We start from the raw sequence: 25,542 nt of genomic DNA on the forward strand, positions 1-25,542 counted from the left end.
ACAGAAGTACACTTTTAGATGTACAGCAGCACTCCAGAGCAAGGGACACCAGCTTATACTTTCCCTATTGTGTCCCTTTACCCATCCTTTCATCCACTAGGCACTTGGAATGTTTAAAAGGACAGTCCACCCACTATCTCCATCATCTATCATTCAGTCATCCAGCATTGACTAACTCCTACGCTATGCTTGTTATCAGGACTCTACAAAGATAATTTCAATGGGCTGAAAAGGTGGCTCAGTCAGTAAAATCCTCGATGCACAAACCTGAGGATCCCCAGAACCCATATAAAAGCCATGGAAGTCAGGGAGCTATGACAACTACCTGTAATTCCCATCACTCGCTTAGAAAGCAGAGACAAGTACATCCCTTGGGTAGGCTGGCTCACTAGACTAGCCAGAATCAGTGAGTACTAGATTCAGTGAGAGATCTTGCCTTAATATATGAAATGGAAAACTTAATATTTAAAGTGGAAATCTGCCTGCTAAATACACAAATAATTGACAGGTTGCTGTTCTTTGCTCACTTTGACCTTCCTCTCTGGAATGTTGCACCGAGTTAGAGCTTCCTCAACCTCCAAAGTTCAAATACCATCTTGTCTTCTATTTAATCTGGAGACAAAATGTGGCTGGAAAGCAGACATGGTAGTGTACACATGCTTTATGTACCTAGAGGAGTAATTCTTGATCAAAGCACTTTAAGACGGATAAGGATGCTCGAGGTTCTGGTTTGACCACTAAGCACCTGTCACACCATCATCACGCTGAGTTTGACTAGAGTTCATTCTTTATGATCTCATTTCTCCATTGATCATGAAATTTTAGAAAAAAAATCACTTAATACAATTATGAATTCCTCACGTGCCTATTTCCAGCAGATATCTAATACATAGAAAGCAGTGAAGGCTTGGAATTGCATTTCTGGTTTGAATGTACTGGATATTAAAACTGAAGAGACATTTAGAGTTACTGTTTAGACAATTTATTTATAAACGTGGGTCCGGGATACATAGGGCCCTGTCTAAAACAACAAAACCCAAAAATAAATGCAGAAAGTGAGACCTAACGAAGGTGACACTGGTCCCGGAGTCTTAGAGGTTTCCTCACTTCCAAAAAGGATTCACGGCTAAGCCTTTGGGTGTGCCCTCGCGATTCAAGTCTCTAGGGTTCTGGCTTTGGCCGCGTCTCTAACTCTGAGTCTTACCCTCTCAGTGACCCCTCCTTTCTTCTTTCCCTTTGGGTCAGCAGGGTTGTCATTTCAGAATTAAAGCTCCAGGTTGCAGGAATCCTTCAGCTCTCCAAGAGGGATTTAGTTACGTCACTGTCGGCTCCTCCCATTGGTCCGGGCGGGTGGGGCGTAGCGCCATGATGTCAGACGCCTGAAGGGGCGGAGCTGCGGCGGGAAGGAGGAGGGAAGTAGGCCTTCAACATGGCGGCCGTGGTACTGGCGGTGGCTACGGTGACGGTCTGGCCCGGGGCGGATAGAGTTGGAAGAGGAGGTGTTCGCTCTCCCTAGGGGCAGCGGGAGCCAGGCAGGGACTGAGCCCGGGAGGCCGGGCGGAGCCAGCACCTTTCAGCTTTCTGGACGGCAGCGGCATTCAGGTGAGGGGGCCTGTCTCTGGGGGAGGGGGGAGAGGGGCGGAGTTGGGGGAAGGGGCCGGTACCGGGCGACCGTGGAGGAGGGAAGCTGGGAACCCGGTACCTGGGGGTCCCGCGGGATGAAAGCAGCTGGAGTCCCGGGGAGGGAAGGGGACAGAGCCGGACGGCGACCGACGCCTTGGGGCGGATTCTGGGCGAAGGGTCAGAGTGACGGGACCAGAGTTGAAGGGGCGGAGGGCAGATGGCAGACGGGATGCGGGCAAATGAGTTGGGATTAGGGGACTAATTCTCTCCGAGGAGACAGACTCAGTACACCTCTCTCCCGCTTCAGGGAGAGCTCAGTGGGAGCTAGAGCAGGTCGAGGAGAGGAACCCGGGTTTAGTAAAGAAGGTAGAGTGCTGGGGAGTTGAGAGCGAGCTTGAAATGTGAGGATTTAGTTATTTGGGCGAGGAGATGAGGGAGAAAAAGAGATCAGAACGGGGTGAATGCTTTTGCGGGATGTCTTTGGCATTGTCTGCTCTTCTCTAGCTATATCTTCTCTAGATTTTCCTTTTTTTTTTCTTCTTTTTTTCTGGGTGGAAATTACCTGGGCTACCCACCTGGGGCTCAACCCCAAGTCTGTCTTTTACTCTTTACCAGCGATCCCTGACCTTTGTGTTGTTGCTTCATGTAATTGTTTTCCGACTTGAGACTTAGAAATATGATTGCTTAAAAAATTTTTGTGTTGAACTAGAGTAAGATTTTGATACTTTATAGACATCATAGAGTATATATTCTAATTTTCACTATTAGTGCTTTATCCGTTTCCTCAGTTCTAATTGTTAGTATTTGGGAGTTTGAATAAATATGGTGGATGCTTCTCTGTTGAGTTTTTCAGATTTGACGGTAAAACAAGGCATTTCCTTTTCATTGATAAATAGCTCTTAGGGATTTGATAGATGGCTGAGCAATTAAGAGGACTTTTTTTTTTTTTTTTTTGGTTTTTCGAGACAGGGTTTCTCTGTGTATTAGTCCTGGCTGTCCTGGAACTTTGTGGACCAGGCTCATAGAGATCCACCTGCCTCTGCCTCCTGAGGCCTGAGATTAAAGATGGGCACCACCACCGCTCAGCTGAATTTTTACTTTTTAAACTTTTCTACAGAGCGAGATCCAGGAAAGGCGCAAAGCTACACAGAGAAACCCTGTCTTGAAAAACAAAGAAAAAAAAGAAAAAAAAGAAAAAAAAAACTTTTTAGTATTTAAAACTCTTTACTTTATCGTGTTTTTTTTTTTTTTTTCCTTTTTTCCTTTTTTTCCCAGAGACAGGGTTTCTCTGTGAAACAGTCCTGGCTGGCCTGGAACTCACAGTCACAGAGATCAACCTGCCTCGAGTGCCGGGATTAAAGGTGTGCACCACTACTGCCAGGCTGGAGCTCATCATGACATTTTGATGGTTTCTTTCTTTTTTTTTTTTTTTTCTTTTTCGAGACAGGGTTTCTCTGTGTAGCTTTGCGCCTTTCCTGGAGCTCACTTGGTAGCCCAGGCTGGCCTCAAACTCACAGAGATCCGCCTGGCTTTGCCTCCCAAGTGCTGGGATTAAAGGCGTGCGCCACCACCGCCCGCCTTCATCATGACATTTTATATACTGTTTTTGTTTTCCTTTCCTTTTATTTTTATTTTTATTTTTTAGCTAATTTTTTATATGTGTATGGGTGCCTTGCCTGTCTATATGTCTGTGCATAGAAGAGGGTGTCTTGGAACTGGAGTTTCACAGTTATAAGCTGCTGTGTGGATGCTGGGACTTGAACTTGGGTCCTTGGAAGAGGGGATAGTGCTTTCTCTCCAGCACCCCCTTTTCCCTTTTCTTTTTTTTTTTTTTTTTTTTTTTTTTTTTTTTTTTTTTTTTGGTTTTTTCGAGACAGGGTTTCTCTGTGTAGCTTTGCGCCTTTCCTGGAACTCACTTGGTAGCCCAGGCTGGCCTCGAACTCACAGAGATCCGCCTGGCTCTGCCTCCCGAGTGCTGGGATTAAAGGCGTGCGCCACCACCGCCCGGCCCTCCCTTTTCTTTTTTATTTGAGACTGTTTCAGTATGTAGCCCTGGCTGACCTGGAACCATGTAAACCAGACTGACCTCAGGCTCGGATCTTCTTGTCTCTGCCTAAGAGAGAGGATTAAAGGCATTTACCACCACACTTGGCTGGTTTTATTTTTCGTTTTGATTTTGAGAAAACAGTATCTTCATAAGGCACATTAGATAGGCATCCTCAGTGGTTATCAGTGCACATTTCTTTGACAAATGTCGCTTTGTGTGTCTTTAGCCAATTTTTAATTTTTAAAATTAAATGACTTGTGTGTGTAGGTCAGAACGATCTGCTGGAGTTGGTTCTTTCCTTCCTGAATGTGGGTTCCAGGGATCAAACTCAGGTTGTCAGGCTTGGGTTCCTCTTTTGACTATGGTATTTAAAATCTGTCAGGAGTGGTCCTATGTGCCTGACATGTCAGCACTTCTGAGGCTGAAGCAGGAGAATTGTAAGCACAGGACCTGCTTAGACTACATAGTGACTTTACCTCTGCTACTGCCCCCAAAAGCTTAGGATACCTGAAATTTAATTGATGATATAAGTTCTTTTGAATATATTCAGCATTATAAATATATAATTATTTCTGAGTATAGATACCGATATATTTTTTCTGTTATATTGTTGAATGTATTAAGATCTATCTATCTATGAGACAGGGTTTCTCTGTGTAGCCCTAGATGTCCTGGAACTCACTCTGTAGCTCAGGCTGGCCTCAAACTCACAGATCTGCCTGCCTCTGCCTCCCGAGTGCTGGGATCAAAGGCATGTGTCACTAGGCAGTATTAAAGTTGTGGTTAAGATTAAGCGGATCCTGGGGAGGAGGCTCAGACTGTGAACTGCTTGCCTTTCGAGGACCTGAGTTTGGATCCGTATGTTAAAAGGCTGGGTATTGCTGGGTGGTGGTGCACACCTTTTCATCCCAGGACTCAGGAACCAGAGGCAGATGGATCTCTGAGTTTGAGGCCAGCCTGGTCTACAGAGCGAGTTCCAGGACAGCCTGGGCTGTCATACAGAGAAACTGTCTTGAAAAACAAAACAAAACAAAATGACCAAACAAAAAAGCTGGGCATTGCAGTGGTTTTAGGTCTGGGGAGGTGGAGACAGGATGATAGCTGGGGCTCACCGTCAGATAATGCAGCCGAATCTTTGAGCTCCTGGTTCCATGAGAGACCCTGTCTTAAGTGTAGTTCCCTTCAAGTGCAAACCTTTTTTCTTCAGTAAACAGAAAAAAAAACAAAACAAAACAAAACCCACTTGTTTATCGTTAATATGGTGACTTTTTTTAGATAGCATTTCTTTAATTCTTTTTTTATTCCCCCTGGGTTTTTGAGACAGGGTTTCTCTGTGTAGCTCTGGCTGTCCTGAAACTTACTCTATAGACTAGAGACCAGGCTAGACTTGAACACACAAAGATCCACCTGCCTTTGCCTCCCAAGTGCTAGGATTAAAGGCATATGCCATCCCCTCCCCCAGCTCTTTAATTAAAAAAAAATATTACTAATTCGGCTTTTCGAGACAGGGTTTCTCCGTGTAGCTCTGGTTGTCTTGGAACTCAGAGGTCTGCTTGCCTCTCCTCCCAAATGCTGTGATTAAAGGTGTATGCCACCATTGCCCAGCTTTAATTCTTTTTTACGTCTTTTTGTTCACTCATTTAGTATGAACTGGGCATGTCTGTGGAGATCAGGACAGCTTGCAGGAGTTTGCACCTTCCTTCAATGATGTGGTTTTGGGGAATTGTGCCTGGCTTGACAGCCAGTGCCTTCACCAGCAAGTGCTATTGGTAGCACAGATGCTGGTCTTTTTTTTCCCCTAATTTTAATTTTAATTTTTTAATTCTATGTATATGTGGATGTGTGAGAGTGTGAATATGTACACATGAATGCAGTACCTGCAGAAGCCAGAGGTGTTGGATCTCTTAGAGCTGGGATCTGATAGTCTTTCTTTTTAAAAATTTATTTTGATTTTATATTTATGGGTGTTTTGCCTGTGCACCATGGGTGTGCCTGGTGCCTGTAAAAGGCCGAAGAGCGCATCAGGTCTTCTGGAGCAGACAGTTGCTAGCCTTCATATGAGTGCTGGGAACTGAGCCTGGGTTCCTGTAAAAGCAGCCAGTGTTTCAGCTGCCATTAGTTCAGGGCCCTTAGGAAATGTGTTTTTCTATTTCTCTATCAAATGCTTTGTTTTGTCTTTTTTTTTTTTTTTTTTTTTTTTTGAGGCAGGGTTTCTCTTTGTAGCCCTGGCTGTCCTGGAATTTGCTCTGTAGACCAGGCTGGGATTAGAGGCATTGGCCACCACCACCTGGCCAGATTACAGTTTTTTTTTTTTTTTTTTTTTCTGGTTTTTCGAGACAGGGTTTCTCTGTGTGGCTTTGCGCCTTTCCTGGGACTCACTTGGTAGCCCAGGCTGGCCTCGAACTCACAGAGATCCACCTGGCTCTGCCTCCCGAGTGCTGGGATTAAAGGCGTGCGCCACCACCGCCTGGCCCAGATTACAGTTTTAAATGGTGAATCTGAATCTGAATTCAAATTGGTTCAGTGTGACTGCTAATTCTGAATGTGAGTCCATTTTGCCCCTCTTAGGTAGTCACAGGGATGTTTCACGTCCCATAAAGTTTAAGTACTAGTTTTAAAGTCATGCCATGTAAAATTATTTGTTCACATTGAAATAGAGTAATGAGTGAAAGTAGTTGTTTAGAATTTTAGTCATTTATGTTATCAGTATGCTAGGAGGAAATCAATACTTGAATATTTATTATCACACAATCAAACATACCTCAAAACAAAATAGGATACATTGGATAAAGACTGAAATTTTTCTTGTTTGCATTGCTTTGTTAAATTATACCTAAGGACCAGAATTTGTATTTGGAAGTAATTTGCATGTATTCTTGTAATTGTATTGGTTATTTTCAGTTTCTGTGTAACCCAGACTGGCCTGGCCTTCCTCTGTAGACCAGGCTGTCCTCACACCTTCAGCTCTTCTCCTGCCTCAGCTTCCGGGATTGAAGGCTTGTGCCAGCATGCTTTGGGCATTATCAGTTTCTTGATGCTTACTAAACACTTCCAGGATCTGAGTCACCGCACTGGCTCATGGTAAAATCTTGTGATGACTGAGTCAAGAGGCTACCAGTGTGTGTTGTGGTTGCTTCATTTTCCTCTTCAGCACTTGATATTGTGCAGCTTTAACTTTTTTTCTAATCTGGGGGGTTTAAATGGTCTCTGTTACGTGATTTTTAAATTGGTATTTCCTAAAGTTAAGCTTGTTTTCATGTTTTGTTGGCAACTTGTGCTTCTGGGAGATTTGTGTTTTTTATTTTTTGGCATTATTTTGAATTGTTTCTCATCTTGGTTGAGAAAGATTTCTTTATTTATTCTGGTTAACTTTTGAGACAGGGTCTTGATATAGCCCAGGCTGGCCTTGAACTCCTGATCCTTCTGCCTCCACTTCCCAGGTACTGGTATTACAGGTGTAAACCACCACATACATTCAGCTTAATTATTTTACTTATTTATTTATTTTTTTATGTTTTATAAAATCTTTATTGTCACATAGTATACAGTTTGCCTGTTTGCACAATTTGATAGACTTTAGTCCAGCATCTTCATGGCCCATGACACCCTCACCACTTTCTATTTTAGAACATTGCTGTCTTCAACTTCACACACACACATAATGTATTGTGATTACATTCCACCTTATGTTTTTAAATGAACATAATATTTGCAGTTGTAACCATTTTTAAGTTCACAGTTCAGTGGCATGAATTATATTCAAGATATTAATTACACTCATGATATTCATTAATTACACTCATGATATTAATTACATTTGTGGTATTCATTGATTACATTTGCAGTATTCATTCAATAACTGTATTTATATGATTTATTACATTCATGATATTATGTTACAGAGTTTCTGTTTTGTGTGATAGAAAAGCCCCACAAATGGACAGTTGTAGCAGCTTAATTATTATTATTATTATTATTATTATTATTATTATTTGGTTTTTTGAGACAGGGTTTCTCTGTGTAGCTTTGGAGCCTGTCCTGGATCTCACTCTGTAGACCAGGCTGGCCTCACATTCACAGAGATCCATCTGGCTCTGCCTTCCAAGTGCTGGTTAAAGGCGTGCGCCACTGCCACCCAGCTCAGACATGCTATTTTAAACAATTTCTTCTTTTAATGTTGGTACTAGGGCTTGACTTAAGGCTTGTACATGCTAGGCAAGTGCCCTACTACTAAGCTGCACCCCAGCCTGCATGCCATATCAGTAAATACAATAGCACATCAGTGTAGTTTGCAATTTGACATTTGAGGCCTACCTGCCCTGTATGAACCCTTGACTCAAAGAAAAAAGAAAGGAGAACTTACAAGGAATTTTGGCATCATAAGACCTGAGAGTTGTTTTGTTTTTATTTTTATTTGTGGTTGTTGTTTGTTTGGTTTTAGGATTCATTTTCACTATTTTTATTTCTGTGTATGTGTCTATGTCTGTATGCTACATGTATGTAGGTGCCTGCAAAGGCCAGAAGAGGATATCAGATCCTGTCGTGGTTAAATGAGAATGGCCTTCAGAGGCTCACATACTTGATTGACTACTTGGTCCCCAGCTAGTGGAACTGTTTGGGAAGGATTAGAAGTTGTGGCCTTGTTGGAGTAGTCCGGTCACTGGGGGCAGGCTTTGAGGTTTCAAAGACTCATGTCACCCTCATGCTTGTAGATGAAGATTTAAGCTCTCAGCCACTCTTTTAGTGCCACGTGCCTGCCTGCCCACTGGTATGCTGTGTGCCATGATGGTTATAGACTCTAATGCTCTGAAACTAAGCGCCAATAAACTCTTTAAATACAAGCTCTTTAAATACAAGCTCCGTGGTAATGGTGTCTGATTACAGCACTAGGAAAGTGACCATGACAGATCATCTGAAGCTGAGGTTACAGGCAGTTGTGAGCCGTGGGTGCTGAAAACCAAACCCAGGGCTCTGGAAGAGCAGCGAGGGCTCTAAACTTCTGAGCCATCTCTCCAGCTCTTCTCTCTCTCTCTCTCTCTCTCTGTGTGTGTGTTAATTATTATTTTATGTGTATGTGTGAGTGCCCATGTATGGTATGTGCACCATGTGCATGCCTGGTGCCCTCAGGGTCCAGTAGACAAGTCAGATTCCCTGGAACTGGAGTTAGACAGTTGTGATCCACCATGGGGGTGATGGGAACTGAATATGTGTCCTCTGGAAGAGCAACAAGTGCTCCTAATTGTTGAGTCATTTATCTAGTCCTTTCTTTTTTGGGGGGGATTAATAAAATGATTATTTTATTTTATGAGTGTGTTTTGCCTGCATGTCAGAGTCCCTGAATGGAAGTTACAGAAAGTTGAGAGCTGACATGTGGGTACTGGGACTTGAACCTAGGTCCTCTGGAAAAGCATCCAGTGCTTTTAACCAGTGAGCCATCTCTCCAGCCCCTGTTTGTTTTTTATACAGGATCTCATATATCCCAGGCTGGCCTGGAGCTCTCTGTATAGCAGAGAATGACCTTGAGTTTCCCCTCCTCTTGCCATCACCTGGGATTACAGGTGTGTGCTGCCATGTCTGGTTTCATGAGGAGATGGGGTTAGAGTTAAGGGCTTCATACTTGCTTTGAAAGTGCTCTGCAAATTGAGTTTCACTCCTAGCCCAAAGCAGACAGTTCTAAAAGCAGCTTAATCATGCCTTATCATACATATTCCAAGACTGAGACACCAATAAATTTATGAATGACATGTACATTTAAATGTTAATACGAGTTGACAGAATTTTCTTTATGGGTTACTCAGTGTAAACTGTTAGTTCTTTTAGTAAAAGAAGTCGACTTTGCAAAGATCCTCTGCAAGCAGAGTCACAGAAGGTTGTTAGCCACTGTGTGGGTGCTGGGAACTGAACCCAGGTCCTCTACAAGATCAACAGGTGCTCTCTCCAGCTCAAGATTGCTCGTTTGGCAAATGCTGTGCTGTGCGGTCGTGAGGACTTGAGCTTAAATGCCTAGTACTCAGGGAAAGCTGGGCATGGCGGTTTGTACTCTGGGTGTGGTGGTGGCACACACTTTAGTCATAGAAGTGTGAAAGCCCTAGAAAATTGAAGACAGGCAGATACTTAGGACTTGTTGGTTATTCAACCTAATTGGTGAACCCAAAGTCCCAATAAGAGACTTTGGCTCAAAAAACAAGGTGGATGTCTCCTAAGGAGTGATATTGGAAGTTGACCTCTGGTCTCCACAGGCACATACTCCCCTGCACACATGTAAGTGCATATCCCCCACCTCCATCCCCAGATTTTGTTTTCTGTAATGCTAGCACTCAAGAGGCTGAGGCAGGCCTAGACTATAGAATATGTTCATGTCTCAGAAACAAACAAAACCCCCTAAAGTTCCCAAGAAACAAGGACCATTATTTTACTACTCAGCTTCTTATCACTGAGAGACATCTGACATAAAGCAAGAAAGATTTACTTTGGGATGTAGTCTCTCTTGTCATAGAGCACTTCCAGCATGACAGGAAAAGCAGAGAGGGATTGAATGTCTAACTTGCCTTTTCCCTCCTTCTCCTTATATTTATTCAGGCCTCTATCAATGGATGGCGTCATTGAGTTCAGGGTGGGTCTTTCCTGTTAATCCTCTTTGGAACTGCCTTCACAGGCACACCCCTGGGTGCTGTGAAGATTAATCACCATAAGTACTTTGAAATTAGGAATTGTTCTTCTATTGAGTTGAATGTTTGATCTTGGTTAAGATCATTGTTTTGTTCCTGCTTTGGGGAAAGGCAAGAACTAATGTCTTTTCACCTTGTCAGCAACATACTAAAGAAATGATTCTACTCAAGTCTAAGACCCACATCCAGTTTAGTGCACAGGTGTGTGTGTGTGTGTGTGTGTGTGTGTGTGTGTTGTTGTTGTCACAAGAGCATGGATGCCTAAAAGGCTAGCCTATCCTAGTTTGGGTGACAGCTCAGAAAGCTGCAACCCTGGTCCTCTCTTCACAATGTGCAGGGAGCCAGAGTCTCTTCTGCCTAGCAGTTGCTTATCTAAGCTTGGGGAGGGGCCTTGGGCCTTGTAATTTCTGAATCTCTTGAAGTTTCGTGAGCTGCTGAGGCTTTTTGGTAGTGCTAGGGATTGAACCCAGGACCATATGGCTGGTCTCATGCTCACCAGGCAAGCACTCTACTAACTGGGCTACACCCTCATCCCAGCCTTTTGAATCTTCTGACTGTACCTTGGTTGGTAGAGTGCTTCTGTGGTATGCACAGAGCCCTGGGTTTGATCCTTGGCATGGAATAAGCTGGTGTGGTGGTGCATACCTGTAATCCCAGCACTTTGGAAGTGGAGGCAGGAGGACCAGAAGGTCATCTGTGGTTACATAGCTAGTCTGAGGCCAGACTGGACTTGTCTACAAAGATTGGGGGTGGGGAGTGGAGGAAGAAAGGGGGAAAAGATACCCAGAGGCAGAGAGGCAGGTGATCTCTGAGTTCATCCTAATCTATAATAGATCACCTTTCAGGCCAGCCAGGGATACATAGTGAGATCTTGTCTCAAAAGAAAAAGAAGAAAAAGAAAAGAAACCAAGAAGAAAAAAAAAATGGAGCCTAGTAGTAGAGACTGGGACATTAGAAGTGTTTTTCTTGGAATGAAATGCTTCCCATGGAATGCCAGTTAGAGCCTGAAAGAGTTTGTGATTATAAAAGAACAAGAAAAAAGGGCTAGGGAGAATCTCATGGACGAGAACTCTTGCTGCTCTTCCAAGGACCTGGGTTTGGTTCTCAGCACTCACATCAGGAGTCTCACAGTTGTGTGTAACTGCAGCTCCCGGTGATCTGTGTCTCGTCTTTGTGGGCAGCTGCACCAAGTGCACACACCCATGTGCAGGCACCTACTTACGTAGAGTTAAGAAACAAAACAGAACAGCAAAACTGGCCTCTCTTGGTTCTGCTGCTTTCCTGTCTCACTGTGCGATGCCCTTTTGGCGGGTGCTGTTATCATAGTGAGGTCCTCAACAAACCTGGGATGCTCTTGGGATTTTTCAGCCTCAAATTGAGCTGATTTTCACCTTTCTTACTTTTTAATAAATTGCTTTGTCATGTTGCTTAGACTGGTCTTGAACCCATGGGCTCAAATGCTTCTGTCTCAGCATTCCTAGTAGCTGGGACTACAAGTGTTCACTATCACGTGAGGTCTCTTTCCTATGTCACTCAGCTTCAGATTATAGTAATAAAAAGCAAACTAAGAAAATGGTTAAAGCTGGGTGTACCAGTTACTTTCTGTTGCTGTGATAAAACTGACCAAAAGCAACTCTGGGAGGAAAGAGTTTATTTCATCTTACAACCCACAGGTTACAGTGGGAAACCAGGGCAGAAGCTCGAGGCAGGAACTGAAGCAGAGACCACGGAGGAATATTGCTTACTGGCTTGCCCTCCATGTCTAGTTCAGCCTGCTTTCTTGTGTAACCCAGGACCCCTGCCCAGGGGTGGTGCTGCCCTGTAGGCTCTGCCATGTCTTGAAAATGCTCCACAGACATGCCAACAGGCCCGTCTGATGGAGGAGGGTCCCTCCTCCTGAGTGACTCTAGTTTGTAGTAAGGTGACAGAAACCACCCAGCACAGTGGGTGAGGTGACACAAGCCTGTGCGTGTGGGAGACAGAGAATTAGGATAAGAACTGCAAATCCCAGCCAGTCAGGGTGAGACCCTCCCTCGCTAAAGAGAGAGAACAGGGCCCGGAGAGGTGGCTTAGCAGTGAAGAACAAACACTGCTGTTCCAGAGGATCCAGGTTCGGTTCCCAACACCTACATCAGGTGGTTCGCAACTGCCTATGACTTCAGCTCCCAGGAACCCAGCATGTACACATAAACATACATACACAAAATGAAAATTAAAAAAGTAAGTTCTGAAGAGAGAAAGCAGAAGGGGTAGGTAAATAGGGAACAACAGAACCGAGCTGATAATCTGGATGCTAATCTAGTTTCTGCTACCTTTAACTCCTTACGTTATTGTTTGTTACTACTTCTTTGACCTGACCTCAGCCTCTCAACACCATGTTGGGGCACAGTCACGATCTAGATGGCTTTACCTGTCTTGTGGGGCAACAACATCTTTTTTTTTTGAGACAGGATTTCTCTGTGTAGCTTTGCGCCTTTCCTGGAACTCACTTTGTAGACCAGGCTGGCCTTGAACTCACAGAGATCCACCTGGCTCTGCCTTCCGAGTGCTGGGATTAAAGGCCAGTGCCATCACCGCCTGGTGGACAGCAGCATCTTAATCACCCTAATCCTATTTTTTTTTTGATCTGGTCTTGTTTATGTATATCCTGGCTGGCTTGTTACTTGATGTGTATATAGCCCAGGCTGGTCTTGAACTCACCACAGCCCTCCTGCCTCAGTCTTCTAAGTGCTGAGGTAGGAGCCTGCAATCACACCCATTTGTCTTGGGGTGGGATAAACAAATAAATGTATTTGTTTTGTTCTTTCTAAGATAGGGTTTCTCTGTGCGGCATTGGCTATCCTGGAACTTGCTCTGTAGACTTCCTGCCTCTGCTTCCAGGATTAAAGGCATGCTCTACCACTGCCAGCTCTCTGAATATTTTTCTATGATATGTTTTGTTTATTGGTTCTTTTGCTTGATGAAGTCTTTGTTGAAGCTGTTTCTTCTTCATATCAGGTATTTGTTCTTTTCCTCTAGATTTTTTTTTTAAGATTTATTTTATTTTTTAATTATATGTACCTCTGGGGCACTGACTGGTGGGTTGTGGGGTGGCAGACGATAACTAAAATATCAGTAGACTTATCTGCAGCATCTAAGCCGACAGAAACATTACATACCTGGTTCTTACTTACTTTTGCTTAATTGTAAGCTTTAAAAGATGTATCCTGGGCATAGTTTTGCATGCCTTTAATCCCAGCACTTGGGAGACAGAGGTGGGTGGATCTCTGTGAGTTTGAGACCAACCAAAGCTACATAGTGAGACCACGTTTTGGAAAAAAAGATGTTAAACCACCCACATAGTATATTTATTTTATTTATTGAGTGTGTGCATGATACACACGTGTACGTTTGTGAGTATAGGTGTGCGTATGCCATGGTGTATGTGTGGAAGTTAGAGAACAACTTCTGCCTATTGCCTTCTTTGACCGTGAGTTCTGGAGATGGCACTCAGGTCTTCGAGAGAGGTTTCTACGTCGCTTCTTGTTTTCTTTTGTTCTTTAGCAGCTTGCTGCTGGGATTTGGTGGAACCAAAATGTTGTTGAGATTGAGTAGGGCTTCTGGCTGGGCTCTTGTCAGTCAGTGGGTCTCGGCTGGGCCCCGTGGTCAGGAGATGCTACTGGATGAAATTTGTGAGGGGGAGGACTGTAAGCAGGCTCTGCAGTTTTCTTTGGGAAGATTGGGCTGTGAGGTCTATTTCATAACTGAGCTGCTGTAAACTGGGCTCTGCAATCGTGTGAGTTACATGTTGTGCCCTGTGGGTGGGTGGGGTCATTTGGCTGCAGTCTCTCTTGGTAGGGCTGTTGGCAAACAGTGTTCCAAAGTTTGGTGGGGTTGTTGGAGTTTTGGTCTAGTGTGTCTGAGCTTGGACTTTGTGATTGGGTGGAATTGCAGAATGTACTGTGCAGTCTGATTTTTGGATTGGGGCAATCAATCCCAGCATCCCTGTGGTAGAGGCAGGTGAATCTCCAAGTTCAAGTCTAGCCTGGTTTATAGAGTGAGTTCCAGAGCAGCCATAGCTACAAAGAGAAACCCTGTCTCACAAAATCAATAAATAAATAAAAATAAAAAAGGAAAAAGAAAAACACTTGAGGGAAAACTTTCAAGTGTTTCAGAGAGAATGGGCTTCACTTTTGGTGTGTCTATTTTTGGAAAAACATCTAGAGCTGAAGTAGGTTTTAGTTGTTAGGTGACCTCAGTATGTGCCCAAGTGCACTTACTTTACGCTTTAGGTTAAAAATTCTGTACTGCTTTCTGAGTCTGTTTCAAATTGGCCATGGGGAATGCCGTTCAGAGTACAATAGCCTTAATTAGCCATTTCTCCAGAGAACAGGGTTAGGACTTTTAAAGTGTTTCTTTATCAGGCTGATATTGATGACTTTCTATTTTACTGGAACATTCCAGTTCTGGTAACTAGAGGGTGTGTGCTCGAGTTTGTGTAGGTTCTTGTGGGAGTGCTATTATGGTTTGGAAATTGTAATTGGATTCGATAGATGTTCAGTTTTTTTTTTAAAGATTTATTTATTCATTATGTATACAGTGGTCTGCCTGCATGTATGTGTCTGCAGGCCAGAAGAAGGCATCAGATCTCATTATAGATGGTTATGAGCCACCATGTTGGGTGCTGGGAATTGAACTCAGGTCCTCTAGAAGAACAGCCAGTGCTCTTAACCTCTGAGCCATCTCTCTAGCCCCGATGTTCAGTTTGTTAACCTAATCTAGTACTATGAGTTTTTGGCAGAATATGTAGTGGCTAAAAGAGCTAGGTTTGCAGTATACTTTGTATAACACAGGCATTTCATTTCAAGCATTTAAATTAACAGATGACACTTCTTGGACTCTTAGAGCATTTGTGTTCTGTTCATTCACCTGCTTCTTTCCTATTCCATCCCTTTGTTTCAGAGTTAACTAACTGTCCTCTTGAAATTTGTCATTTCCTTTTCTTTATGAATTACATACTTAGATGTTTTTCTCTTCCCATTTTGTGTGTGTGTGTGCTTGTGAATGTGGTGTATGTGTGTGGGTGTACTCACTCCTGTGGTGTGTATAGGTCAGAGGAGGATGACATTGGATGTCTGTCCTCCACTTTTTTTTTTTGACAAGGTCTCAAAAAACAAAAACAACAACAAAAAAACCTCATTGTATTTCTGCTAGCCTGGCTAGTCAGCAAGCCCTAGGGATCATCCTGTCTCTGTCCCCTGTGGACTTATAGGTGTGAGACACCATCCCCGGGCTTTTATTCCAATAATTTTTAAAAGTAACATTATTTATGTGTATGAATATATCCATGTGTGTGTATGGGTGCCTGAAGAGGCTAGAAGAATGTTTCAGGTATCCTGGAATTGGCGTTACAGGTAGTTATGTGCACTAGGAACCAAATTCTGGTTTTCTGGAAGAGCAGTAAGAGCTGTTAACCATGTCTTCAGCCCCTCGTGTGGTTTTCTGCATGGGGGCTGGGCATCTGAACTTGGGTCCTCATGCTTGCACAGAATTTTAGCCATGGAACCATCTCACCTCTCTTTTTGTTGTGTTTTGAGACAGTCTCACTATGTAGCCCAGGCTGGCCATTAACTTGGAGGTCTGCCTGCCTCTGCCTCCCTACTGCTTGCATTAAAGGCATGTGTCCCTGTGCTTGATTCCTTCCTTTTATTTATCTATCTTTCCTTCCTCCCTCCCTCCCTCCCTCCCTCCCTCCCTCCCTCCCTTCCTTCCTTCCTTCCTTCTGTGTGTAAGATTTACTTGCCTCTGTGTGTATTTGCACATTAATACAGGCAATGGAGTAAGAAATACGATATTGGATTGCCTAGACAGCTGGGAGTTATAGTACAGTTTTGAGACATTAATTCAGGGGTCCTCTACAAGAACAGTAAGCTCTTAACCTCTGAGCATATCTCCAGCCCTCCACTTCTGTTTTCTTTTTTTTTTTTTTTTTGTTTTTTTTTTTTTTGTTTTTTTCGAGACAGGGTTTCTCTGTGTAGCTTTGTGCCTCTCTGGAACTCACTTGGTAGCCCAGGCTGGCCTCGAACTCACAGAGATCTGCCTGGCTCTGCCTCCCGAGTGCTGGGATTAAAGGCGTGCGCCACCACCGCCCGGCTCACTTCTGTTTTCTTTAAAAAAAAAAAAATTGTAGACTTTTGTAAAACAATGGGAGAGACCTTAGTGGGCTGAAGCTGAGGGACCCTGTGATGGGTGAGAAAGAGACACGCCATGCAGGCACAGGGGGTGAGGTCATGGAGGGTGGGAGCTGTGGAAAAAGCCACACCATGCAGGTGGCCCTCATGTGGAAAGTTTTATAGGGAAGGGGAAGGGAGAGGGAGAGGAGAGGAAGTGGGTGGGGACTGAGGAGAGAAGGAGAAGAGAAAGAGAGGAAGGAAGAGAGGAAATGCAGAGTGACCTCGTGGGAAGAGAGAGGAAAGACGAGAAGAAGGGAGAGGGAAAGAGAGCAAGAGCAAGATTGTGAGAATAGAGAGAGAAGGGGAGGGGTTGTCTCTTAAAGGGGACTTTACATAGGATGAGGTTGTCAAGACGCTGGGTAGGCCAAGGTATTGCCCGCTTATTGGCTGGGTCCCTAAAGAGTGGGTCTGAATGCTAACATTCTCCCCCCCCCCTTTTTTTTTAATCTTAAAAGATCTTATTAATAAAAACAAACCCGGAGGCAGATATTGGGGTAAATTCTGAAAGATCAGAGAAGCAGAACAAGCTACATCCAACCTCACCAACTTCTCAGCTGATCCTGTTTCCTCAGACTGAAAGCCTTCAAATCCTCATCCGAATGGATCTCAGCTGAACTGCTGAGGAAAGCCTAAAAGCTTAAAAAGGCTGTTCTTCCCTTTTGATTATTATAAAAAGATGAGTTATGGATAGCAAGTGTGTGTGGGGGGAACTAGGGCGCCAAAATCTTGAGACTGCTTCCTGCTGATTTGGGACAAATTGGGGAGGGAGAAGTTGGGATTCAGAGTTATAGGAGGTGTGAGTGAAGAAGCATTCAGTTAGCTGTCTTCCTGGAGACACCTTGAGGGAGCTGAGAAGGCAGGTTACTAGGGGAAGAAAAAAAAAATAGATTGTTATCCTTGGCCCCATGAGCAGGGCTAGCCATAGGAAAAGTGAAGACTGCCAGAAAGAATGGGACAGAGAAGTGCCCTGGTAGTACAGAAGAGGCAGAGGTGAATGAGCAAGACACAAGAGCAGATATGCCCTTCATTGGGACATCTTGGAAAACCAGGTTCCAGTTCCTGGGTAGGTACCTCTTGAGGAGTCTGGAGAGGTAGTACCAGCAGTGAAGTCCCAGGAACTTGGTGAGATGGCATGCCAATCGAGGGATGATACATTCTTCAGGAGTACCTGAGCCATCACATCTGTTTCTCTCTGGAGGTGGGAAATGCCTCTGTCCATCCTGAAAAATTGTCAACAAATTGGGAGATAATGGAGGGTTTTTTTTTTTTTTTTTTTTTTCTTGTTTTTTTAAGACAGGGTTTCTCTGTGTAGCTTTGGCGCCTTTCTTGGAACTCACTCTGTAGCCCAGGCTGGCCTTGAACTCACAGAGATCCTCCTGCCTCTGCCTCCCGAGTGCTGGGATTAAAGGTGCGCCTGCGCCGCCTGGACCTAACAGTCTTTAATATTGTTAGCAGCTTTCACAAGACTAGGATGTTACAATTACTGTCAGGTTCAGACCTAAAAATAATGATTTTGAATTACAGCTCTTCTAGTATCAAAATAAAACTTTTATATGACTCAGTACGTTCAAATAGCTTAATCTTAACAAAGTTAGCAAATACAAGGAGGCTAGACATGCATTCTTCTGGTTTTTTTTTTTTTTTTCTCGTTTTCTTTCTTAATGATGGGTAGAAGAGATCCCAGCATTTTGTGTAACAGATTTTTCTAGGGCAGCGATACCTATATCTACTGCCATTTTAAAGGCCCTGTAGTTCTGAACTTTGAGTACAGCCAGATTATAATCCTGAATGGTTTATATAGAAATAGTAATTTCTTTAGGTCATATAATACCTCTTTGGTTCTGTATAAAGAAGGTCAAGTGTCTTATCTCATTTCAGAACCATTTTAGTTAATAAATCTATCAATTGACAACTCTGGGACCAGTTTCCTAGTATGTCAGTGGGCATTATAGGAAGCCATTTGGTCCCCTATGCCAGGGAGTTTCCTTTTGACTCAGCATTTCAACCTATTATGGGCAGGGAGCACAGGATGATGTGTTCTCTTCTGTAATTGCTTCTGGCTGACATTGGGGCATTGTTATCAGAGCCCAAAAAGGCTAAAAGGTTAGTCAAAGGCTGAAAGGCTAGTCAAAGGCTGGGCAATGGGGCATATGTCAGATGCATGTGGTTATCTGACCCAGCTGTAGAGACAGGGAACAGTTATATTGGCTGGGCTAGTCCACATCAGTTTTCAGCAAGTCCAGAGCTCATAGTTATTTGGAGCAGGTTGTAGTCTGCAACTGATGCTTGGATGTGTCTGCTAGCCAAGTGGAAACCTGTTGAGACAAGTTCAAACTAGGAACAGAGTTAAAATTTATAAACTTATTTGGAACTTCTAGGCCCAAAGTCTTAGTAATTGGGAAGGGGAGGAGTTCCAAGACCAGTAGAGAGAAATACAATCCTCAGGAATAGACAGTGAGGAAAACTCAAGTTGTACTGCTGTGCTTATCTGGAGTCCTTTTGACCTCTGTGAAGTGGATCTGTTTTATGACTTCTTTTGATCCTCTGACGCTTATATGAACTCTTATTTCACAAAGGACATAAAAGCTTTAGATATATTGGTATTACCAATCAGTATTGAAATCCATATCGTAGAAAAGCAGGTAATGGGTATCTGTAAAACAGCAGGAGTAGACTCATACCTTTGAGACTTAGCAAAAACTACAGGTTTGGGTTAAAAGTGTGTCTATTTTTCTTTTGTCTAGAGAGTCGGGTATAGATTGGACAGAAATATCTTTGGCCTGATGAGAAGCATCTTTAAGTTTATATTTAGAAGACAACCATAGAAAATCTAAAATCTTGAGCTTGTGACCCAAATAGTATCAGAATTCTATTAATGTTAAACTCTGAACATTTGAAATCTTAATATAACAATATCAGAAGGGGGAAGTAATCTGAAGCATTTATTTAAATCTTCTGTTTATACCTTTGAAACTGGTATTTATATCTTTAGTCATTTTCTGAGACCCTCAAAGCTTGCATAGACTTTTATGTCACTGTGCATGTGGCTGGCCATGATCATGTAAGTGGTTAGTACTCTGCATTATGGCCGCAGCAGCCTGGGTTCGAATCTGAGTCATGACACCAATTTTGTAAAATGGCAGGAGAGATACCTTGGTGGGTTGGAGTGGAGAGGCCCCACAGTGAGTGAGAAAGAGACACACCATGCAGACATGGCAGGCGAGGTCACGGAGGGTGGGAGCCCACGGAGGGTGGGAGCCCACGGAGGGTGGGAGCCCACGGAGGGTGGGAGCCCACGGAGGGTGGGAGCCCACGGAGGGTGGAAGCCGTGGGGAAAGGCACACCATGCAGGTGACACTTGGAAAGTTTTATTAGGGGAAGGGGAAGAGAGGGCAAGAGAGGAAGCGGGCAGGGACTGAGGAGAGAAGGAGGAGAGGAGAGAGGGGGAGGGAGGGAGGGAGAGAGAGAGAGAGAGAGAGAGAGAGAGAGAGAGAGAGAGAGAGAGAGAGAGGAAAGAAGAGAGGGGGAGGGGGGAGGGAGGAAAAGGAGAGGGAGCAGATGTGACCTTATGGGAATAGAGAGAGGGAGAGAGGAGGACTTTATGTAGGATGACGTCGTTAGGGTGGTTGGCGGGTCAAGGTATTGCCTGTTTATTGGACAGTTCCCCAAGAGACCAGGTTGGTCTTGAACTTATGGGTAGCCAAGGATGAGCTTGAACTGGTTTTCTCGCCTCTACTTCTACCTCTTACAGGTGTGCTCCACAGGTGTGCTTCTGAAATTCTTTGATACCAGCATTGAAGACCAGGTTTTGTGAATTTTTGGCAGAGGGACATAGTTACTTGTGGACTGAAGTGAGTTTCTTAAGTGTTTGAAATTGAGGCATGGAACAGGGCTTGTGAGGAGGAATGTTTCAGTTAAGACAGCAATATTCTCCTTTAAATGTTGTTAGAAGGCTGGGTGTGGTGGCGCATGCCTTTAATGTCTGCAGGTACCTTTTCTGTGCTGAGTGCGTTTAATTTTATGAGACAATACCAGATAACTTTCCAGGTGCTTATAAATGTGATTTTCTTTTAAACTCCCCAGGTAAGTGAGAAGACTTTTGAACTCAGAAAAAAGATGATTTCTTGTTGTTTTTGCTTTGAGGTTTTTTTTTTTGTTTTTTTTTTTTTTTTTTTTTTTTTTTTGGTTTTTTGAGACAGGGTTTCTCTTGTGTAGCTTTGCGCCTCTCCTGGAGCTCACTTGGTAGACCAGGCTGGCCTCGAACTCACAGAGATCCGCCTGCCTCTGCCTCCCGAGTGCTGGGATTAAAGGCGTGTGCCACCACCGCCCGGCGCTTTGAGGTTTTTTTTTGTTTGTTTTTTTAGGTTTTTTGAGACAAGGTTTCTTTGTGTGGCCCTGCCTGTCCTGGAACTAGCTCTGTAGAACAGGCTGGCCTTGAACTCATAGAGATCACCTGCCTCTGCCTCCTGAGTGCTGAAATTAAAGGAGTGTGCCACCATACCCGGCTGTTTTTGCTTTGTTTTCAAGATAAAAAGTATCTTGAATACAGCAATATAAGACCTGTTTTTATTTTATTTTTTTTAAAGATGTATTAACTTATTATGTATATAATGTTCTGTTTACATGTATTTATGCAGGCCAGAAGAAGGAGCCAGATCTCATTACAGATGGTTGTGAGCCACCATGTGGGTGCTGGGAATTGAACTCAGGACCTCTGGAAGAACAGCCAGTGTTCTTAACCTCTGAGCCATCTCTCCAGCCCAAGACCTGTTTTTAGGGTGCAGAAAAATTTGGCTACATAATTTTAAGGATATGATTTCAAGTATCCAGGAAAACAAGACTTTGGTGTATTTACATAATTAAAGTTGGGAAAAACACCTTAGATTGCTTCTGATTAATTTGATTGGGATAGTGTAGCAGAATGTCATGGATAAGTCAGAACTGGCTAGAAAGAGTTGGTTGGTTTGGAGTTAGAGGCAGACGGGCAGTGTAGTCACACTCGGGGCTGGGGTGTTGTGGGTGGGAGAGTGCTTGTACAGCATGAGGAAGGCAGCAGGAGCCCTGTCCTGTGGAAACCAGACCAGACCACATTCCCAGAGAGACAAAACACAAGCTTCCTCTCAAGCTCTGCTTTTGGCCATTTGCTGATCTTGTTTTCCTATTTCTAAGTAGCTCTTTGTTACCAAATGAGCCATTAGTGTGAACTAATGCCCGTAAATTGATTCACTGTCTAAGATGAGAATGACAGGACAGTTTTCCAACTGGTCACACATGGGGTCCTATATTTCAGGTTCCGTTAAAAGTCAAAGAGAAATAACAAATCGTAAGGTTGCATTCAGGTTCTTTAATTTTTTTTTTTGAGACAAGGGCTTAATGTGGTTCTGGCTGGCTGGTAACTTGCCCGCCATTGCTGGAATTAAAGATGTGTGCCCCCAGGCTTAGCCGTAATTCACTGCGTTTGAAAACTGCTGGGCCGGGTGGTGGTGGCGCACGCCTTTAATCCCAGCACTTGGGAGGCAGAGGCAGGCGAATCTCTGTGAGTTCAAGGCCAGCCTGGGCTACCAAGTGAGTTCTGGGAAAAAGGCGCAAAGCTACACAGAGAAACCCTGTCTTGAAAAACCAAAAGAAAAAGAAAACTGCTGGAAGAACAGAAAAGTTGTGTCTTCCGGGTTAGATTAATGACCTCTAGTGTGACAGCCATCCTCTCTGCCCCTGAGACTGACTGTTGGATGTTATCTTTTAAAACATATTACATAGACTCTGTTAAAAAGAAATAAGAAGCTTACCTTCTTTCCTATTTTGATTTTTAGTTCAGCTTTGTTATAACATTTTCTAGATTGTTTTACCCAAGTTCCCAAGAGTACTTAAAGTGGCATTTTTCATTGCTTTAAAAAACACAAACAAACACAAAAGCAAAACACTGTCTCTAGTGTTCTTTCAGTTTTCTGTGTCTGCTTTGTGTTTGTTTGTTTGTTGTTCGTTGGTTTGGGCTGCATCCTTTTCTCTTTAAGATAGTGTTAGCCAGGGGTAGAGGTGCAAACCTCGATGCACACACACCTGGAAAATCTCTCTTTTTAAGGGAAGTCAGCTGGTTGGTTGGTTGGTTTTGTTTTTGTCCATGTTTTTGAGAATTACCTCGTATTGATCAGGCTGCACTTGAACTTGAATTCTCCTGCCTCAGTCTCAGGGGTGTGAGGAGGTTACAGGTGTGCTAAGAGAGATTTGCAACACTGAGTTGTCGTCTTTCTTTTGGGGGGGGGGGTGGACAAGGTTCCCTGTGTAGCCCTGGCTGTCCTGGAACTCAACTCTGTAGACAAGGTTGCCCTCAAACTCACAGAGATGGTGGTGGTGGCCTTTAATCCCAACATTCAGGAGGCAGAGGCACGTGGATCTCTGTGAGTTCCAAGACAGCCAGGGCTACACATAGAAACTCTGTCTTGAAAAACAAAACAAAATGTATATGATTGTTTTGCCTACATGTATGAATATGTGACTGGTTTGTGTCCATGAGCCCTTCAGATCCTCATGGTCACGACATACTTGACGCACTGTGCCTTCTCCCCAGCTAAGACCCTGCAGTTCAAGAGACTGGTTAAAACTTTAGATGTAGGCCGAGAGTAGAGTGCTCACCTAGCATTGCATGGCCTTGGGTTAGATTCCGACACCGGATCCTCCTGAGCCCCTTCCTAAGAAAGGAAAGACAAGAAAACATTCATGGAGAAGCACGTTTATTTAGTCTTGTTAAGTTGACATGACTGCCCCAGAACTCAATCCTGTTGTCTCTGTCTCCTGAGAGACTCAGATCACAGCCTTATTACATATGCTACGGTCTGTGATAGTCCTGTTTGGGGACATTTATTGTTACTTTGTTTGTTAGCAGTGTCTTCTCAGGTTTTGTAAAGGGTTTTGTGGGTATTTATTTCCAAAGACATCTTGGGACTGGAGAGGTGGATGACTCTGTAGTTAAGAACACTTGCTGCTCGTCCAGAGGACCCAAGTTCTGTTCCCAGTATCCACTTCAGGTGGCTCTCACATCCCCGGTGGTTAAAGCTTCAGGGGATCTGATTGGTGCACTTCATGTGCATCTGTACATAGGTGGCAGATACACACCTGGACATACAGATTTTAAAATAAAAACCAAAAAGGTGTTCTGATAGGGTGTGGTGGTATTCACCTCTAATTTCAGCTTGGAGTCAGAGGCGGAAAGATTGAGAGCTTGAGGCTATCCTGGACTACATAGTACAGGGCTAGGTAAGAGAGATCTCACCTCAAAAACAGACAAAACTACCCTACCATCAGAGGTTGGACACAGATTTCAGTAGTCTAGTGCTTGAATAGTTACTGTGTCTGACAGTTTATGAGTGGTCATTTTATGTATGGTGGCAATTCATAACTGAGCTCTTCATGGGTTATGCCTTGTATAGTTAATAAATACTGTTACATCTCTAAGACATCTCCATCCCACCCCTGAGTATTTGGGTACTCTTATTGGACTAGAAGTCACTGGGTTCTTCATTCATTTTTCTTGTTCTGAAGTGAAAATCTTTGATTACTTAGACATCGCTGTGTTTCTTTTTAGTTCTCTAGGTGGGTTAAATGATTGATGCATGTAAAGATACATACTCAGTATAGAAAACCTAGAAAATAAATAGCACAAAAAGAAAGCCTGAAGCTTACCCATAATTTTAGCACCTAGTACTATAGGAATGTCTTTTCTTTCTTGGTTTCTGTAGCATATTGGGGTCTTTTCCAAAATGTCAGAGCTCATCAGATCTTATTCTGCAAATTGATGATTTAAATTTTTCATTTCAGTTCTTATAAAACAGTGGTGCTTAAGAAAGATCTGAACAGGGGCTGGGGAGATGGCCCAGCTGAATCAGATGCTTATTGTGTATGTGCTAGTGGAAAATGGTTTCCTGCTTTCTGAATTTCAGGGTTAGTGATATGAAAAATAAGTGAAGAAAATGAGACTGATATGTGGTTGTCGGCTCTTTATGTTACTAGTAAAGGTTTCCTGTCTTCCTTCCTCCCCTCTCCCCCCTTCCCTGCTCTCTCCCGTCCGCCGTCTGAGCTTACCGTGTAGTTTAGGTTGGCTTCCAGATCGCCATCCTCCTGCTTTGGCCCCCGAGTGCTGGGGTTTCAGGCATTTCCCACTCACCACATCTGGCTCAGGTCAAGGCATTCCTGTGTGCGACCTGACAGGAGTACACAGTGGCACTTACTGTGGATATTCAGTTTGGAAATACGAGTGCTTTTCCTTAGTCCTCTCATTCGTGTGCTACAAAGGTTGTGAGGTATGCAGTCCCCATTCCAGAAACTTTAGTTAGGGATCTACATTTGCTTAACTAAACAAAGTAAAACACATTTACTTGGTGTTGCACATACGTCTTTTACACAGGAGGATCAACTTAGAAATAGTTTTCTTCTGTGGCCAGAATGTTATTCTAATAATTCCTCAGAATCTGCACATTTAGTAATATTTAAATTTCCTTTTAGAATTTTTTGTTTTTGAGACAGACTTTTCTCTCTCCAGACTAGTCTGAAGCTCAGTACATAGTTCAGGTTGGCCTCACACTCCCTTTGGTTCTCCTGCCTCTGTCTCCCAAGTGCTAGTAATACATGTGTGAGTCTTTCTACCCAGCTGATGTTTCTTTTTAAAACTTATTTCTTTGGGCTGGCAAGATGGCTGTCAGGTAAAGGGGCTTGTTGCCAAGCTTGACAGCCTGGGTTTGATCCCGGGGGACCTACATAATGGAAAAGAGAATTAACTCCATAAAATTGTCCTCTGACCTCCAGACAAGCATTTTAGGCAGCACACATGTATGTAACACACACAGTAATAAAATCTTAAAAAATAAGGGCCGGGTGGTGGCGGTGGTGGCGGCGGTGGTGGTGGTGGCGGCGGTGGCGCACGCCTTTAATCCCAGCACTCGGGAGGCAGAGACAGGCGGGTCTACAGAGTCAGTTGCAGGATAGCCAGGGCTACACAGAA

The 25,542-nt window shown here is 43.6% G+C and overlaps 1 protein-coding gene across 4 annotated transcripts in view; it reads left to right on the forward strand.

Annotated features, from left to right (window-relative positions):
• The first annotated feature begins 1,339 nt into the window (after positions 1-1,339).
• The window catches only part of Ubap1 (ubiquitin associated protein 1), a 55,523-nt gene continuing 31,320 nt past the window's right edge, over positions 1,340-25,542 (forward strand). For 2 of the 4 annotated variants that reach the window (XM_042271006.2, XM_042271005.2), the window contains exon 1: positions 1,390-1,602. The gene's annotated coding sequence lies outside the window, so the exon portion shown is untranslated. Of the gene's footprint in view, positions 1,603-20,301; positions 20,402-25,542 lie in introns of all 4 variants that reach the window. The other 2 variants (XM_042271004.2, XM_042271001.2) reach the window with 2 other exon arrangements.

Source organism: Peromyscus maniculatus, chromosome 2 (assembly GCF_049852395.1).
Source record: "Peromyscus maniculatus bairdii isolate BWxNUB_F1_BW_parent chromosome 2, HU_Pman_BW_mat_3.1, whole genome shotgun sequence".
NCBI lineage: Eukaryota > Metazoa > Chordata > Mammalia > Rodentia > Cricetidae > Peromyscus > Peromyscus maniculatus.